The following is a 20,072-nucleotide window of genomic DNA, read 5'->3' on the forward strand; positions in this document are numbered from 1 at the left end:
AGAGGAATGGAAATAAAAACAAATGTAAACAAGTGGGACCTGATTAAACTTAAAAGCTTTTGCACAGCAAATGAAACTATAAGAAAGGTGAAAAGACAACCCTCAGGAGAAAATAATAGCAAATAAAACAACTGACAAAGGATTAATTTCCAAAATATACAAGCAGCTCATACAACTCAATACCTGAAAACAACCCAATTAAAAAGTGGGAAAAGGATCTAAACAGACATTTCTTCAAAGGAGACACACAGATGGCTAAGAAAGACATGAATAGATGCTCAATATTACTCATTATGAGAGAAATGCAAATCCAAACTACAATGAAGTATCACCTCACACCGGTCAGAATGGCCATCATCAAAATGTCTACACACAGGAGAGGGTGTGGATATACACTTGCACTGTTGGTGGGAATGTAAGTTGATACAGTCACTATGGAAGCCAGTATGGAGATTCCTTAAAAAACTAGCAATAAAACCACCATATAACCCAGTAATCCCACTGCTAGGTATATACCCTGAGGAAACCAAAATTGAAAAAGACACATGTACCTCAACGTTCACTGCAGCACTATTTACAACAGCTAGGACATGGAAGCAACCTAGATGTCCATCGACAGATGAATGGATAAAGAAGTTGTGGTACATATACACAACGGAATATTACTCAGCCATAAAAAGGAACACATCTGAGTCAGTTCCAATGAGGTGGATGAACCTAGAGCCTATTATACAGAGTGAAGTCAGTCAGAAAGAGAAACATAAATACCATATATTAACGCATATATACGGAATCTAGAAAGATGGTACCACAGAATTTCTTTGCAGGGCAGCAATGGAGAAACAGACTCATGGACATGGGGAGAAGGCAGGAGATGGTGAGATATATGGTGAGAGTAACATGGAAACTTACATTACCATATGTAAAACAGATAGGCAAAGGGAGTTTGCTGTATATCTCAGGGATCTCAAACAGGGTCTCTGTACCAACCTAGAGGGGTGGGATTGGGAAGGAGATGAGAGGGAGGGTCAAGAGGGAGGGGACATATGTATACTTATGGCTGATTCATGTTGAGGTTTGACAGAAAACAACAAATTCTGTAAAGCAATTATTCTTCAATTAAAAAATAAATTTTAAAAATCAATGAATAATTTTTAAAAAATCTGTGCTTCAGGATTTGATTAAATTCTTGGAAAGCATTTTCTGCCTCCTGCTGGTTGTGGAAGCCCTTCCCCCACAAAACGTTGTCAAGATGCTTGATGAAGTGGTGGGCAGTTGCCAAGAAGTCAGGTGAATATGGCAGATGAGGCAAAACTTTTGCGCCAACCTAATATCACTATTATCAGGAATTTCTGATGGAAAGTGATTGGTGTTTGCCAAACAACAAAACATGTATTTGGTTCAGGGAAGGGTGGAAAAGTTTTTTTTTTTCTCTTGGGTCCAAAACACACACACTTTCTGACACACACAAAAATCAAAGTAAAGAAAATTAAATGCTTTTTATTCATGAATTTGCCACACAGAGATATTGGGTGAGTTAGTCAGAGGCAAAAGTGGTCTCAGGTGAATTTTTTCTAGTGGGTAAACATACATAGCCATTTGGTGGGATGGAGATAGGGGCCTTCCGTCTATTTATAGCCCATAGTCTGCAGCCTCAGCCAGTGCCTGCACAAATGTGCTCAATGGAAAGTCTCTTTGTGCTGAATCCAAAGCTTCAAAAGAAGCAATTAAATGTTCATGAGAAGTAAACATGGAAAAGTGGAAAAAGCAATTTTCTCCTTACAGATCATTTGAATAAAACTCGGTATCAAAGATGACTGAAGAGAAACTTTCCCGATGACGCTGTGGGTGTGAACATTTTCATAGAGATTTTCCCTAAAAACAGTTTTGCACAATAGCTGCCAAACCTGGCCCAGATGTTCCACATCAGTCTTCTGAGATGGTATCTTCACTGAGGTCAGCGAAACTCTAGCTGAATTGCCTTAAATCCTGTACCTCCAAGACCAAATGCAACTTAGGCCTTAGGAATTTTGTACCACCTTGGCCAGTTCTGTGTGGCTGGTAATCTTAGCCACCAAAAAAAAAAAAAAAAAAAGCTTTTAAATCATTTCTATGTAACAATTAGATTAAAATTTGTCCTTTGAAGTCTGCTTCCAGTTGGCATTTTGGATATCACTTAAATTGAATCTCTGCTTTTGTGCTCATATGTTGGGCCATGTGGCCTATTAAAGGTTTGTTTTGTTTTTTTTTTTTTTTAAACCAAATTTCATTTTAGTATTGTTAAAACAGTAACACTAAAAAATGAGACTATGAGTATGTAGTGCCAAGTCAATCCAAATAGCAATTCTGATTTAGAATTGATCAAGTGTGAGATCCTAACGGTAACTAGCTATTATAAACATATGTTCTATGTCAAGACAAGCTCTCAGCTACAGAATTCTAAAAATCCTAAAACTCCATCTCCTAAGGTACCAGCAAAGAGGAAAGGGATTTTTAATCTGAGAGCAGAGTAGCAATGGAGTTGCTGGATACCAGGGGAGGGATCTGAGTCATCACAGCAGGAAAGTTAAAGGACAGTGCATTACACAGGGTTCTATGGCTTCAGAGAACACTAGTCTAAACTATATTTTTAAAACTTTCTTCCCCCAGTCCTAAAATTCATCCAGGAGAAAGAGGCTGGTTTAACTGCAAAGCAGAGAAAATTGATCAGCCTAGAGGGCTGGTCCTATTCGGAGAGGTCGAATGGCATCTTGCTGATGACCTCCCCATTCTCATTGACTATGGTGTCATAGGCCCAGCAGCGGTTGCAGCGGCAAATGGGCCCGCACTTGGTGGAGTTACACTTGGGGCACGGGTAGAAGCAACCCAGGCAGTCTTCATCAAGGCAGTCACACAGGTCAGCCTCATTGAAGGTGAGCCTGCCCTTTTTGTCATACTTGTTGCCTTCGCGTTTTACAGAAACAAACTCATTCTTCTTTGCCATTTGCCCTTTCTTTATCTGCTGCCTTATTTCAGGATTAAAGTTGGCTACCTGAGGCCCGGGATTTTGAAATGACAACCGTTTTAACTGCCGATCCAACCGTTTCTTTTGCTTCAGTTCCTTCTCACTTGGTTTCTCAGGAGAACTTTGACGTGCAGGTCTCTCTCGCACGGAACTGCTCTTTTCTGCTTGTTCACTCATTTCTGCTCACCTGGGGACACAAACAAAGTCAGCAACCATTTGTGGGACCTCAGTCAACCATGAGGACACTGGAGCTGGTAAAAGTCATTTCAGAATGGGCCTATTAAGTTTTTACTTCAAACCTGGCTTAAGTGGATACGAGCAAGTTTATCAACACACCAACAAATCTTTGGACAAAAGTGCTTTTATCAGATAGTATTTCTTCCTTTATTTAACCATTTCTTTTGTCTATCAAATGTTTAAATAACCATGTTTGTCTAGACTAGTACTTCTCAAACATTAATGTGCATATGAATCGTTTCATGATTATGATTATGATTAACTAGATTATGATTCAGTTAGGACTGGGGTGGGGCCAGAGAGTCTACCTTTCTAATGTATGCCCAGATTGTACTGATTGATATTGCTAATTCCAAACCTGCTTTGAGTCTCAAGGGCCTAGAGCTAAACCAATAGTGATCAGGGGCAAAAATTGCTTTGCTTTAATAGAAACCCAGTTATTCTTCTTCGGTGAGTGGCCCTAGGATAGAAAAACAACAGGTTTTTATGTAAAGAATCTCTTTCTCTCCACAGTCCCCCCCCCCCCCCACCGCCCCCACACAAGGCAAACTCTTGACTTTTCCTCCAGCTAAATTGGTTTGAACAAAGAAAATACTGTTTGAACCACTTCAGATCAATAAACGTAGTCCTTGTTTCTGAGTGTAGTAAGTCATGGAAATTGGATGGGCATTTTTAGCAATTGCCTTTTCTCTTTAAAACATCAGCACTTTAGCTGTGGTTTATTTATTTCGTTGGAAGTGACCTCCAATTCTTCTCAGGAAACACTCTACAAGCTACTTTAAGGTAATTCATCATATTGAATTAGTGATTGATTTTTAAAACGCTTTCTAAAGTCAGTACATTCTCAAGGACTTTCAGTGTCATTTCGTGTCTCTCCATGTCTCACTGTCTCTTCCCTCACCACTGCCCCCATCCCTCTCTTTCTCTCCTAATTGGCCCATATCCTACAGACCCCACAAAGCTTCCCAAACTACTGATAATTGAAAGTAGAGAGGCAGAGGACGCCCATTTCTTTAAGGATGTTCTGCCTAGCTTCAAGAAGCAAACTGGCCGAAAGGAAGAGAGAGGATGGGGCATCAGCTGTGAGAGGATCACCATACTAGAGAAAAATTCCCTTTGCTTCTCACTGGAGAGTTTCAGGCAGTTCCAGAGGACTGGCCACACTCTGTTTGATCCATACTACTAATTTCATACAACAGGTTCCCTTTTAGGTGTTCCTTGTCACTTGGACGATCTAGTGTCTACAGAGAGGGAAAAGCAAATGATTCCCCTGAATCTGTCTCTTGAATTGGATTTATTTGCCAGGATCTTGTTGAGTAAATACCCAGAACAGAAATAATACAGTTTAATAATTTCTAAATTACTCCAATGTCTTGGCAGGTCTAAAACATTTAGTTGTTTCGTTACTCTTATTCTTTGAGTTGTAATTTCATAGTTGACTATTTACCTTACTTTTCTTGGGGGAAAAAAAGGGTAGCAGCTACCCTTCTGATACATTACCCTAGACAGAGGAGCCTCAGGCATCACACTGCCAGGGATCAGATACTAGCACTGTCTTCACCACTAACTATCTGACTTTAACTTAAGATGACTTCAGTTGCTTAACCTCAGTTTCCTCATCTGAAAATGGGGATACTAATAGTACCTTCTCTATGGGTATGCCCTCAATTAGGTGCAGTGAGAACTTCAAAGATGATATAAGACCAGGTTTCTGCCCGCAAAGGTTTGGCAATCTCCACTGGAGAGATCAAGTGTCTGCAGCTCACTACAAGGACAGGGAAAGGTGCTCCAGTTCAGATTCAGAGAACCCTATGGGGGATGGGGGTGGGGGTGGGGTTCGTAATAATCAAATATCATTAGAGGCATCCCTATTTAGAACTAAGGTTTTTATCTTTTTTCTGCACCCCTCCCCCCAGTTTAGTGAGGTGCTCAGTCACTCAGTTGTGTCCGACTCTTTGCAACCCCATGGACTATAGCCCTCCAGGCTCCTCGTTCCTTTTTCCAGGCAAGAATATTGGAGTGGGTTGCCATTCCCTTCTCCAGAAGTAAGCTTTACATCTTAAAGTATTCCAGTTCATCCCCATAATGGTAAAAAAAAAAAAAAGAGTGTGTGTGTGTGTGCATGTGCAAATTTGCCACCGTAATTCAGTCTAAAGCCACTATTTTTTTCCATTCATTCAACAAATATTGATCTGGAGTCTATCATATATGCTAGGAATTGTGCCCTATTTATTGCAGTCACAATTGCACACACAAGTCCAGAGTCCTTCAAGCAGTGGCCTTTACAAAAATGAATGCTACTGCTGCTAAGTCACTTCAGTCGTGTCCGACTCTGTGCAACCCCATAGATGGCAGCCCACCAGGCTTTGCCATCCCTGGGATTCTCCAGGCTAAAACACTGGAGTGGATTGCCATTTCCTTCTCCAATGCAGGCAAGTGAAAAGTGAAAGTGAAGTTGCTCAGTCGTGTCTGACCCTTCATGACCCCATGGACTGCAGCCTACCAGGCTCCTCCGTCCCTGGGATTCTCCAGGCAAGAGTACTGGAGTGGGGTGCCATTGCCTTCTCTGTACATGATACTAACAGGATATAAATCAAGTACAGTCCAAAACCCAGTTACTGAAGGACACAAAAGAAAATGTGAAAAAACAAGGGAAAGAGCTTGATGGCCTGGTGAAAAGAAATTTTGTGATAATTTTAAGTACTTTACTCATTCATATCACATGACAAATTCCATCTTTATGTGTGTAATGATTTCTATTATTTAATTTTACCAAACGAAAGGATGATCTGAGACATTTTCTACAAAGATACTTGTATGATTCACCATCTATCCTGCTTTTTCATTCCTATGCCCCAAAATTATCCTCAGTATGAATACGTTGAAACCACTTATGCCTTTGGGCATACATACCTGGTCTTCTTACTAGGAATGGTAGCCCTGATTTCGATACAACTCTCTCTCATACTTCAATAAACCCTTTCCTTACATATTGTCTCATAACAAAGACCTGTTCTAAGTTGTTTACAATGTAACCACGGCCATCATTTACTTTACCTTTGCAATTATTTCTATCATCACGATATAATATGTGACAACGTGTTTGTGTATATGGAGGAAGCAAAGCTTCTATCAGATGTGCAACTAGAAATAAGTGACTTACAAATATCATGCATCTGAAATACAAAGAATAGAGATGAACTTCATGTATTTGAGATCCTCCTTCAGAGGCCTATCTCTGCTTCCACTCAGTTAATCAAATGCAGATAACTTCATGGACCAAATGATACCCAGAGCGATACAGAGGTGGGGGTAAAGAAGTCAGGACATCAGAGTAGCTGAGAGTTTCTGGGAAGTCTTGAATATGCAAATTCAGATTTCACCTTGGCCTGGAAATATGCCAAGCACATTGGTAGAAGTCTGAAGATGTGACATGCCTGAGGATTGTGGGGAGAGTTATGGTGTATATACTCATAACATCACACATGTCAGATACATTAAAAAATATAGAAACAAAAATGAATAAATTGGGGTAAAAATCTTTCACTCTTCAATTAAGGAAAATATCTGTGTAGGCCAATTTTAAGGCACAGTATTTGTTTTAGAAACAGGCATCAAGACTGGTGGAGAAACTCAAAGTTTAGTTATGAATAGCTGTGAACCAAACACAAAACTTATTCTCAATAAAATAAAACAGAATCAGGTTACAATGAGAGCTTTTACTGCAGGAGCACTGTAATAGCTCAATTTGCTGGATACTACAAGTAAAATCACCAGGCAGCTGAACAGATGTGGCTATTTTATGTTCAGCTATGGCACACTCAAGGCTTCCCTGGTGGTTCAGACGGTAAAGCATCTGCCTACAATGCGGGAGACCCAGGTTCAATCCCTGGGTCGGGAAGATCTCCTGGAGAAGGGAATGGCAACCCACTCCAGTATTCTTGCCTCCCCCGCCCCCCACCCAAAAAAGGGGCTCAAAGAAATATTGCGCTTCCCTGGTGACTCAGAGGTTAAAGGGTCTGCCTGCAGTGCTGGAGATCCAGGTTTGGCCCCTGGGTCAGGAAGATCCCCTGGAGAAGGAAATGGCAACCCACTCCATTACTCCTGACTGGAGAATCCCATGGACAGAGGAGTCTGGTGGGCTTCAGTCCACGGGGTCGCAAAGAGTCGGGACACTTTATTATATACTGGACAAGAGATGATGTCATTTGGAGCAAATCATAAGAGACAGCGCCCATACATTAAAAAGTTGTTGAAAGGGTAAAGAGAAGGGGTTGAATTTAGACAAAGATCTTGTTATTTTGACAACTGGCATGTAGTATAGTCTGTTTTTGCTGATTTTCACCAGCTCTTGCTTCTGTTTGTCTTCCTAAATAAAATTAGAGGTGTTCTTGCAAGCAGAATTTAAGAAGGCTTCTGGTGAATTCTAGACTGTCACTGAGAAATGTGTCCCTCATCACAAATACCTGGAGTGGGGGAGGATCCAGAAGGCTGCCACGCCCACAGAATTGCTTTTCTGTTCCTGCAAGGAATGCTGGACCTGTTCTACAAAGGAGGTCAGACAAGCGCTTACAAATGAGGCACAAGGTAGAGTTCCTAAGGGATCCAACTACTTATTTCTTCCCTCCTTACCCACCCTTCGTTTCTCCTATGTTGACACTCTGCAGAAGGGAAGTGTGGAAGAATGTATTATTTGTTCATAATTTTTCCTTCTATTCTCTGTATTGTGCCATAGTTTCACTAGGTAGATTACACTTCTCCATCCCATTGCCCTTGAAATTCGCCATATGACTTGCTCAGGCTAAGGGAAAATGGGCACAAGTGATCATTAATGAGTTCTGCACTGAGATATTAAAGGGCATTGCAAATTTCTGCCAAGTTCTTCTTGTATTTCTGTCATCTGCCATGAGAAGTGCATACCCCAGGAAGCTGCTGACTGCAAAATGAGACACATATGAACAGACCTCAGTCTGATTCACAGCCTTAAGCAGAGCTGCCATAACTGACCCACAGACACATGAGCAAGAACATCAGTGGTATCTTAGACAACCACTAAGATTTAGGGGTGGGGTGTTTGCTATGCAGAAGCATGATAGCTTTAGAGGAATAACACATGAGGGTAACAGCCATTTACTTGGGACTCACTCTTTGCCAAGCACCACTAACATTAGCTCCTTTAAATCAACAAAATTTCCTTCTGAGATCTGCTAATGCTTCCATCTTTCATGAAACATCTGCTCAGAGAAGGCAAGGACTCATAGCTAACAAGTGGCTGAGCCAGAAACTCAAATTCACATGTACCCATGTTCAAATATTGCATTGGCCAAAAAGTTCATTTGGGTTTCATTTTGGGTGACATTTCATGGAAAAACCAGAATGAACTTTTTGGCCGACCCAATACAATGATTGTTCCATGGCTTTTTCCTATTTTTCCTGCAGTTGAAACCACAGGTGATAGCAACACCACCACATAAAGCACAATTTCACTCTTTTATGAAGGGCACTTTCCCGAGTCTTTTTTCAATCCAATTCCTAATTGGGATACTTAAGTTCTGTTTAGCTCTGCTCTGGATTGAATCATAGCCCATGAGATTTGAAATGGTAAGTCTTCAGTTCGGAAAGTATTGTGCTTTAGAAACCACAAGAGGGCTTAAAATAGATTGGAATATTCTGAGGTTATAGGTAGGAGAGAAAATGTACCAGATAAAAACCAGTTGAGCCAGTGTTTTGAACTTTTCTTGACTAAACCAGACAGACTCCACAGAAACTACTCAGGATCCTCCCTGTGACCCCACTGCAAGAGACAACCATTCAGAAAGCACCGCCAGGATTGTTGCAGTGACACTGAGAAGGAAATATTTCCCGTCTCTGGCTGCCCATTAGAACCACTTGGAGACCTTGAGAAAGAAAAAAATTTTGGGCCCTGCTGACAAACAAACAAAATCAACATTTCTGGGTGAGAAACTGAGCAATTTTTTTTTTGGTGGGGGAAATGTGAATTTTTTAAAGTTCTCCAGGTAATTTTATTTTCTTTGACCACACTGAGTCATGTGTGGGATACTAGTTCCCAGATCAGGGGACAAACACTGGTCACTCCCCCACCCCCATCTACAGTGGAAGCTTAGAGTCCCAACCATTGGACCACCAGGGAAGTCCCCCCAGGTGAGTCTAATAGGCAGCCAGAGTTGTGACCCACTAAGCTACACTGGTGGAGAAGGCAATGGCAACTCAATCCAGTACTCTTGCCTGGAAAATCCCATGGACAGAGGAGCCTGGTTGGCTGCAGTCCATGGGGTCAAGAAGGGTCAGACATGACTGAGCGACTTCACTTTCACTTTTCACTTTCATGCATTGGAGAAGGAAATGGCAAGCCACTCCAGTGTTCTTGCCTGGAGAATCCCAGGGATGGTGGAGCCTGGTGGGCTGCTGTCTATGGGTTCTCACAGAGTTGGACATGACTGAAGTGACTTATCAGCAGCAAGCTACACTGGTGGCTCAGATGGTAAAGAATCTTCCTGTGATGCCAGAGAGACCTGGGTTCAATCCCTGGGCTGAGAAGATCCCCTGGAGGAGATTGTGGCAACCCACCACAGTATTCTTGCCTGAAGAATTCCATGGACAGAAGTGCGTGGAGGGCTACAGTCCACGGGGTCGCAAAGAGCTGGACACAACTGAGTGGCTAAACACAGTGTAAGCTGTAATAGAAGATGGGCTTCCCTGGTGGCTCAGTGGTAAAGAATCCACCTGCTAATGCAGGAGATGTGGGTTCCATCCCTGGGTGGGGAAGATCCCCTGGAGGAGGGCATGGCAACCCACTCCAGTATTCTTGCCTGGAGAATCCCATGGACAGAGGAGCCTGGTGGGCTACAGTCCATGGGGTTGCTAAGAGTTCGACTGAGCGACTTTACTTTCACTTTTCACTTTCATGCATTGGAGAAAGAAATGGCAACCCACACCAGTGTTCTTGCCTGGAGAATCCCAGGGACGGGGGAGCCTAGTGGGCTTCCGTCTCTGGGGTTGCACAGAGTTGGACACGACTGAATCGACTTAGCAGCAGCAGCAGCAGCAGGGATACCACATCCCTTAGTAGGTAGGGGACTGATCTGAGTACATTTTAGGAGAGGCTGTAGAGCAACCAGTAGTCTCATCACTGCTAGTGGAAGTGCAAACTGGTACAACCACAAAGAAATTGTTTGCTAACAGTTGATACCTACTAAAGCTGAACACCTGCTTACCCTATGACCCAGTGATTCCTGGGTACATATCCCAAAGCAGTGTTGATGAAAGGACATGAATTTGGGTGTTTGTAACAGCACTGAACTGGAAACTACCCAAAGGTCCATCAACAGGAAAGCAGATAAACACATTCTAGTATATTTATACCACTGTGCAGCAATGAGAAGAAACAATGTATCACTACGCAGAGTAATAAGGAAGGCTCTCACAAACAGAATGTGGACTGAGAGAAGTCAGGAAAAAAGAGCACAGGCTATAAATTTCTACTATATAGAGTACAGAGGCAGGCAAAAGGAATCTCTGCTATTAGGGGTCAGGCTATTGGTTACTCCAAGGGGGAGAAGCTGTGTCTGGAATGAGTATTTGGGGGAGGGGGCTTCTGGGGTTGTGGGTAAAGATTTATTTACTTATTTGCGCTATGTGGCTTGTGGGATCTAGTTCCCAGACCAGGGATTGAAACCATGCCCCCTGCAGTAGAAACATAGAGTCCTAACCACTGGACTGCCAGGGAAATCCCAAGTCCTCTTTATTGATCTGGGTATTGGCCACAGCATGTTTAAAGTTCTGAAAGTTCAGTGAGCTTTACATTTAGGTTACATGCACTTTTCTATATGTACACTATTTATCAATAAAAAATTTGCAAGGGTACTGAAAGTGAAAGTCAAAGTGAAGTCACTCAGTTGTGCCCGACTCTTTGCGACCCCATGGATAGTAGCCTGCATCAAGCTCCTCAGTCCATGGTATTTTCCAGGCAAGAGTGCTGGAGTGGATTGCCATTTCCTTCTCCAGGGGATCTTCCCAACCCAGGAATTGAACCCAGGTCTCCCGCATTGCAGGCAGACGCTTTACCTGTGATCAAATATTACCTAGGAGATTTCATTGAATATTTTCAAATAAACAATGCATATTTAAGGAAAGCAGTCATTCCAGGCAATCAAAGAGTAAGTTTCTACTATCTCTAGTTCTTCCCCCACTTTCCTGCTTTTTATCACAAATGCCAACCTGATGATTTACTAACAATAAGAGGGAATGATCAACTGGGTCAGGTATCTGGAACGGGTTCAGTGTGCCTGCCTCCAGACAGGAGTTCAAAGGCAGGGTAACTAATGAGAGCTGTATGAAGCTATGGTTGGTAGGAGGTATCAAAACAAAGGGTCCCTGGCTCACTCTGTTTGCATCTCCTGGAGCACTCACGAGGGTGTGGAAATAGCTTTCTTTTGTAGAAATCTTTAAGAATGAGGAAACTGAGGTCTCCGCTAAGAAGTCACTGACTCCACATGACATTCTGCCTAAGGGCAATCCCCTCTGAGGAGAGAGTCCTCACTGGAAGCAGGTGGACCAGCTCACAGTAGGAATTCTCACTACTCCTGCTCACCTGTGTAAGCAACTCATCAGCCACCCCTTTATATTTGAGGGGTAGAGCCCAATCCACCATGGCCTGTTTATCCCACTTCTGCCTTGGAGAGAAAGACTTCATTAACTGTCACAAAGGCAATGCTTTACCAGTGAAAGTGCTACTTTCTTTTTGCCTAAAAAGTATGCCTACAAAAACCTTTCATCACTATACATGCTGTCAGCCAAGTTCTTTCTGGTAAGTTCTACAGGGAAGAACTATTGATTTCTAGCTCAAAAATTATAATTAAAACAGCCACAAAATTCACCTCTATTATCTGTCAAGACTTGAACCTGGCCATCTTACCAGGTTTTCTTTTTCTTTCTCTGTGCACTGCACAGAATTATGGATAAATAAATATAACTTTGGCAAATACTTTTCTTAGAATTCTGCTGATTATTCTCAGGGGGAAAGTCGTATGCAAAGAAACTAGGTTGACTTAATTACTAAGTTTACTCATCAATCATTTAGTGAATTTGCTCCAGGTCTTATTTCCAGTTGCATTTTAAATTTCAATCTATTTTCAGGATCAGATTTATTCCCCCCTTCCTCTCCTCATCACCCCTCCCACCACAGAAGCCATGCTGGATTTACCCTTAGTCCCACTAAGCCCTTGTGGGAAAGACAGACTTCTGGTGAGAAGTGATGAGGGAGGAAGGGAAGAGCAGAAGTGTCCGACTCTGAGACCCCATGGACTGTAGCCGGCCATGCTCCTCTGCCTATGGAATTTCCCAGGCAAGAATACTGGAGTGGGTTACCATTTCCTTCTCCAGGAGATCTTTCCAAGCCAGGGATTGAACCTGTGTCTCTCACATCTCCTGCATTGGCAGGCAGGTTCTTTACTACTGAGCCACAAGGGAAGCCTGTCCTGGCCTTACCTGAGTTGATTTAGGGTCCCTTTCATCTGAGAGGCAAAAGAGGAAAGATCTCTGGATAGAGGGGTGACAGAAGACAAATTCTTAACCTGGTGTCTGCCCTGTGCCTCATCTGATGAGAGTTCTGGGGCCCCCTAGAGGGAGGGGTCAGTGCCTAATGGCTGAAGGTGCTCTGTTCATCAGAGGTTCTGACATGTTGGGCCCAAGAAGGGGTCAGGTGATTATTTCGCAGAGGAGATACAACATGAAAAGAAAATTTCTCAAGATAAAGTAAAAAAGGGCAAGGAGGGTTATGTTCCCCAGACCTACTCTTCCTGAGACCATCACATAGCACTGGGGCTATAGGACCTTAAAGTGAGCGCTGGAGAATGGCAAAGCATAGAAGAGAAATAGAAATAGGTGCCTACCTTGCAACCACGAAGTACCAATAGGTACGTGAAAACAAACACAGCTCAGAAGAACATGGGCAAGCGTTTTCCTAACTACCTGTAAGATACTTGCCCTGTGAAGTCCCAGGGGCACCGAGGAATTTCTAGTGGCAGTTGGAAGAGCAAGCCACTCAAAATGGCTGTGTTCTTGCTCTCTGTCTCTCCCCAGTCTGACTAGTGCCTACTCCACCTACACCCTACTCACAGGACAAACCTTCCCACCTCCTTGTCCCACGGCCCAGCTAACTATAGCTTAGCAAACGGCTGATGAGGAGTCGGCCCCTCAACTGCTTTCCGCGATCAGCCGTTGCCGCGCAACGGTAGACTTGGGTGCCACGAGTATGGGTTCTTATGTGCGCATGCGTGGGCGCTTGTGTGCGCGTGTGTTGTGTGCATGCGTTCTTGCAAGGTCGTCCGCGACCATGTGCGAGTGCCTGAGCGCGTGCGTGGGTGCGTGGGTACGTATGTGCTTGCGTGTGTGGGTGCATGGCTGCGTGCTTGGCCGCCTGCGTGCGTAAGCGTGTGCCTGAGTGCGTGCGTGCATGGGCGCCTGTGTGCATGGGTGCCTGCGTTACTGCACGCATGCATGTTCAGCCATGTCCCAGTCTTTGGCTGTAGCCTGCCAGGCATTCTCCAGCCGAGCATAGCCATTTCCTTCTCCAGGGCATCTGCCTGGCAGGGATCACCTGAGGTCAATTCCCATACAATTGGTAATCCTGGCTTCCCCCAGCCACCAGCAGTGAAACCTGCCAACGTGTCCATCCTGCCTGCTTGCTCCTGCATTGCACACAATGGGATGTTGTTCCAGGACCTTGCTGGAGACAGGCAGGGTCCTCCATTAAGTAAACCATGATGTCTTCGTCTCTGTCGCTGACTTAGGGCCCTTTCTTTGGTCGTGAAACTGGGCAAGTGAGGCCTTGCTGGTCTGTGGGATGCAGCAGAACAGTAGTTTGGGGCTAGGAATCCTTAATTTGGGCATAAATGTGTGTTTTTTAAATTTTATTTAGTTAATATTTGGTTGTGCTGGATTTTTATTGCTGCTCAGGGGCTTTGTGTAGTTGGGGAGAACTGGGGCTTCTCATTGCAGTGGCTTCTCTTGCGGAGCACTGGTTCTAGGGCACTTGGGCTGAGTAGTTGTGGTTCACTGACTTAGTTGCTCCAGGGCATACAGACAGAGAGGGATTGAACCAGTGTACCTGTATTGGCAGATGGATTGTTTTCCACTATGTCACCCGGGAAGTCCAGTTTGGGCATAAAAATGTGACATCATTCATACCCAATCTGCTAAGATCTGGGAATATTTTAATTATTGCACAGTAGGGTGTGTTGCCCAATCTCCTTGCAGAAGATTATACAGATGGTGTTTTGTCAAACTACTTCCATTATATTAAGGTGCTCTGTGGAAAGAATATTCACTAATTAAAACAATTTGAGAATACTGGATTAAATAACATTAAGTAGGTGTCTTTACTGAGAAACTCATGTCATTAATGTGCTAATGGGGCAGTGAATCCTTGTGTCAATCAGGATATGCTAGGTTATGCTGCAACAAAAATTGACTCTAAAATTTCAGTGGCGTATATCAACAAAGGTTTATTTCTCTAGTCCTGCCACACATCATCTTCTCTTTGGGACCTAGGCTGAAGCAACAGACTATTTGTCGTTTGTTAGTATTCAAGAGAAATTTATTTTTACACAGAATAAAGTGCACAGGTCTTATGATTTTCTTTGTAGAAGTGCAAGGAAGTTAATGTCGATGGGACAAACTCTGATCAGTGTAGACAGGAGACAGCAGAGAGTCAGCAGCTAAGTTCCCTATGTGTTCCCTCTCTGATGGGCTGTAATGGGGCACAGTTCTTTCTTTTCATCTTGGTACCAGGTGGACACACCTGAGAGAACCAGTGGTTTCTCTCATAGTGTTTGATGGAAAGTTTGTTGGGAAGCAGTGACCAGTATCACAGGACATCATCTTACATTTGAATATTTATTTATTTAATTGGCTGCTCGGAGTCTTCATTGTGGCACATGGGATCTTTAGTTGTGGCGTGTGAACTCTTCTTTGCGGCATGTAGGATCTAGTTCCCAGACCAGGGACTGAACCCAGGCCCCCTGCTTTGGGAGTGTGGAGTCTTAGCCACTGGACCACCAGGGAAGTCCCTCACCTTGTATTTGAATCTCCCTCTTTTCTCCTCACTTTAGCTGCCATGGATTATACCTCCCACGAAAGCTTTAGCATTTAAACCTTTCTTCAGGCTCTGTTTTCCAGGGAACCCAGGATAACACAGTGTGGGAAAATACCAGGGCTTTCTGGTCTCATAGACCAGTGGAATTGTGCTATGTTAGGCCTCCTTGGTATTTCTCCATCTCACAAAGTACACACTCAGCTTTGCACATGCTGTTTCTCTATATGGAACATTCTTCTTTCAGACATATGCATGGTTTATTTCCTCACCTCCTTCAGGTTGTTGCCCAAATATTGCCTACTTACTGAGACCATCCCTTCTCTCCTATTTAAATTTGCACACATATACTGCACTGTATTCCTTCACCCCTCATTTATTTTATTTATTGTTATTTCTAGAATAATAGCTCCATATTATATCTTATCATTCTTGGTAAGCTCCATGAGAGGAAAAGCATTCAGTAAGTATTTGTGGGGCAGCTGGATGGGTGGATGGGTAATGGATGAATGGATGGATAGAGTGATGAATGAATAGATGAACAGATGGAGCAGTCGGTGATAAGGAGCTGCTCTTTTTCATGGTTCAGGATCTCTGTAAACATGGTATAAATAAACTCCAGATGAACTTCAGTTTCAGGATTCATGGGCAGTTCAGAAAAGAACTGTTGAATCAAACTGTGCTGAATGTTTTCTTCAGTTACTCCCATCAATGGTAGAGCTAATCAATTTTGGAAGGCATCCTAGTATGCCTTCCAAACAGTCTCATTAGGCTCTTTGAAACTATTGATGTCAGAATATAGCACTCTTATCCCTTCCTTTTTCATCATTAATTAATGGATTAAATGTCCACTATAGCAGTGTTATGGAGAAGGCAATGGCACCCCACTCCAGTACTCTTGCCTGGAAAATCCCATGGGCGGAGGAGCCTGCTAGGCTGCAATCCATGGGGTTGCTAAGAGTCGGACATGACTGAGCGACTTCACTTTCATTTTTCACTTTCCTGCATTGGAGAAGGAAGTGGCAACCCACCCCAGTGTTCTTGCCTGGAGAATCCCAGGGATGGGGGAGCCTGGTGGGCTGCTGTCTATGGGGTCGCACAGAGTCCGACAGGACTGAAGTGACTTAGCAGCAGCAGCATAGAAGTGTTAAAATATAGCCCAGGAAGAAGGTGGTCCTGGGCTATTGGCTAGCTGCATCTCATTCCATCTGATGCTGCTGAGGCCTGGCCATCAGTGTGCATTTGAGGGAGACAACAAAAACCCACCGATAAGATGGCTGGAGAGCTTGCTAAGTTTAAAGGCATCCGTTAATGGACTCTCATTTTTAGCAAAATGGAAGTTTGTTCTTTAAAAATTTTGTTTTGAATTACTAATTTATGTAGAGATAAAAGAATGCTTAGATTTTTAAGACAGATCAGCTTGTGTTCACAAAATCATTCTACATATATTAAGATGAGGAAAGGCCATCTGTTTGTCTAGAAGAGAATTGACTAGCTTTAGAGTACCTTGTAAAGTGGCAAGTGATGAACCATTTTAAGTGGGTTGCTTTAGTTATATCTACAGTTTGTTTAGTATTTTAACTATTTATAAGGCACACCGTAATGTTGGGAAATGAGTATAAACCCTAGTTTGGGTGGTATCTAGATGTTTGTAGCCCTTGTTTAGGACCTACAATTCTAACCATAAGAGCTTCTACTTAGTGCTTATGATGATCCAGGAATCACATTCAATATTTTCAGTATGCTGTTTTTTCTTCACAGCCATCTTAGGAGCGAAATATTATTATCCCCATTTTAAAGCTCAGGAAACTACCACTTAATGGAGTTTAAAGCCAGAGTCTTAACAGCCATTAAGGATCACAGGCATGGCTTTACCATGTTTGTAGTTCAGTTGCGCAGTCATATCCCAATCTTTGTGACCCCATGGACTGCAGCACGCCAGGCCTCCCTGTCCCTCACCATCTTCTGGAGTTTGCCCAAGTTCATGTTCATTGCATCAGTGATGCCATTCAGCCATCTCATCCTCTGACACCCTCTTCTCCTGCCCTCGATCTTTCCCAGCATCAGGGACTTTTCCAATGAGTTGTCAGTTTGCGTCAGATGACCAAAATACTGGAGCTTCAGCTTCAGCATCAATCCTTCCAGTGAATATTCAGGCTTAATCTCCCCTAAGACTGACTGGTTAGGATATAGTATACTAACACATATATATGGAATTTAGAAAGATGGTAATGATAACCCTGTATGCAAGACAGCAAAAGAGACACAGATATAGAACAGTCTTTTGGACTCTGCAGGAGAGGGCGAGGGTGGGATGATTTGGGAGAATGGCATTGAAACATGTATAATATCATACGCGAAATGAATCGCCAGTCCAGGTTCAATGCATGATACAAGATGCTCGGGGCTGGTGCACTGGGATGACCCAGAGGGAGGTGGGAGGGCGTTCAGGATGAGAAACACGTGTACACCCGTGGTGGATTCATGTTGATGTATGGCAAAACCAATACAATATTGTAAAGTAAAAAAAAGAAAAAAAAAATTGACTAGTTCGACCCCTTGTGGTCCAAGGGACTTTCAGGAGTCTTCTCCAGCACCACAGTTCGAAGGCATTAATTCTTTGGTGTTCCGATCTCACAACCATACATGATGACTGGGAAGGCCATAGCCTTGACTATATGGACCTCTGTTGGCAGAGTAATCTCTCTGCTTTTCAACACACTGTCTAGGTTTGTCATTGCTTTCCTGCCAAGAAACAACTGTCTTCTGACTTCATGGCTGCAGTCACTATCTGCAGTGATTTTGGAGCCCAAGAAGAGGAAATCTGTCACTACTTCCACCTTTTCCCCCTCTATTGGCCATGCAGTAATCGTCTGGAAGGCATGACCTTAGTGTTTTGAATATTTAGTTTTAAGCCTGCTCTTTCACTCTCCTCCCTCACCCTCATCAAGAGGCTCTTTAGTTCCTCTTTGCTTTCTGCCATTAGAGTGATATCATCTGCATATCTGAGGCTGCTGATGTTTCTCCTGCCTATCTTGATTCAGACTGGTAACTCATCCAGCCTGGCATTTCTCCTGATGTGCTCTGCATATAGGTTAGACAGAGTGACAGCAGACAGCCCTGTTATACTTCTTTCTCAATCTTAAACCAATCAGTTGGGTGACTAACCACACCATTGTAGTGATCCGGTTCATTAAGATCTTTTTTATACAGTTCTTCCGTGTATTCTTTCCATCTCTTCTTGATCTCTTCAGCAACTACTCGGTCTCCACCATGTTTATCCTTATTGTGCCTATCTTTGGGTGGACTCCATGCTTGGGCAGACTCCTGAATCCAAGCTCTGGGGTTTGAAGAAAAAGGGAAAAGGCTATATAAAAAGTGTTGAGTTCTAAACTCTCAAGTGATAAAATTCAGATGATTTCAATACTACTGACATATTTCTAACCCTTGTAGAATCCACCTTGTTCAGGAGGAGGGACACATGCATGCACATACACACACACACACACACATACATGCAAACAATCACACACAGATACACTTTTATTTATATGTACATACACATACACACACACCAGCCCTTGGCCATTCACACCAGGGCAATTAGCAGACACTCATATTCTGGGATCCTTCAGGCTCAGAGCCGAGTTAAAAGACAGACCAAGTGCATAATTGCTCTGAGCACCAATCTGTAAAGGTTATACCATTTCCAATGGAAATCAGAAATATGGTACTATTTAACTCAGATCTATACATGTGACACTTCTGTAACCATCAACTTACAAATCAGTCCTACTTTAGCCAAGTAGACAGTAGAAATAACAAAAATCAACCTGGTGCCAGTTCTCCTCCCTCAGTAAGAAAAGGTTGCATTAATATTGGAAGGACAGCATCAGAAGCACATATCTAATTCTTAGGTTGCCTCAGCTGCAACATATCTTGGTCCAGACCTGTTTGTGCAATGGGTGTTCTACTCTATTTCTAGTGCCAAAGTACCAGAGGCTTGAGCACTGTGCCCAGTCTTCTATTCCAACAACATTGTCTTCTTCAGCTCTCATGTGTGGTCCAATGCATGCAGTCCAGTGCTTGTCTCTGCACTTGGACTTTCCTTCTGATCCAGTGTGGAATTTGTGGAACAAATCTTGATTGCTTCACTGGCCTTCAGGCCTCTCCCAAATTTGACTTTACATATTAGATTTCCATTTGGGCTTGGGGTAAACTGCTTTTCTCTTCTTGTTATTTGGCTATCAGACATGCTGCCAAATCTCTCTAGCCTTGGCCTGGTCTAGCCTAGCCTTTGTTTAGCCTTCCTGGGATCAGCAGCCTTCTCTGGCTTCCCAAGCATCCCAGGAATGCTTCCAGGATACCCGTGCTTGTTGAATGTTCAGGATCTGTCCTCTCCTCTGAATGTAAACTCTTTATTCAGCACTCTTTCTCTAGCACTTCACACGGGTCCCACCATGTTCGGTTCAGTACAGTAGCTCAGTCAAGTCTGACTCTTTGTGACCCCATGCGCTGCAGCAGGCCAGGCCTCCCTGTCCATCACCAACTCCCAGAATTTACTCAAACTCCTGTCCATCGAGCCAGTGATGCAGTCCAACCATCTCATCCTCTGTTGCCCGCTTCTCCTCCCACCTTCAATCATTCCCAGCATCAGGGTCTTTTCCAATGAGTCAGTTCTTTGCATCAGGTGGCCAAAGTATTGGAGTTTCAGCTTCA

At 43.3% G+C, this 20,072-nt stretch overlaps 1 pseudogene across 1 annotated transcript; it reads right to left on the reverse strand.

The window, feature by feature from the left end:
* Positions 1–1,474: 1,474 nt before the first annotated feature.
* On the reverse strand, positions 1,475–3,196 carry LOC147339852 (ARL14 effector protein-like pseudogene; annotated as a pseudogene). The gene has a single exon (XR_015159397.1). The product of XR_015159397.1 is annotated as an ARL14 effector protein-like pseudogene (transcript).
* Positions 3,197–20,072: the final 16,876 nt, after the last annotated feature.

This window comes from Bos grunniens, chromosome X (genome assembly GCF_055505025.1).
Source record: "Bos grunniens cultivar Pamir isolate PY7600 chromosome X, Bosgru_T2T1.0, whole genome shotgun sequence".
Lineage (NCBI taxonomy): Eukaryota > Metazoa > Chordata > Mammalia > Artiodactyla > Bovidae > Bos > Bos grunniens.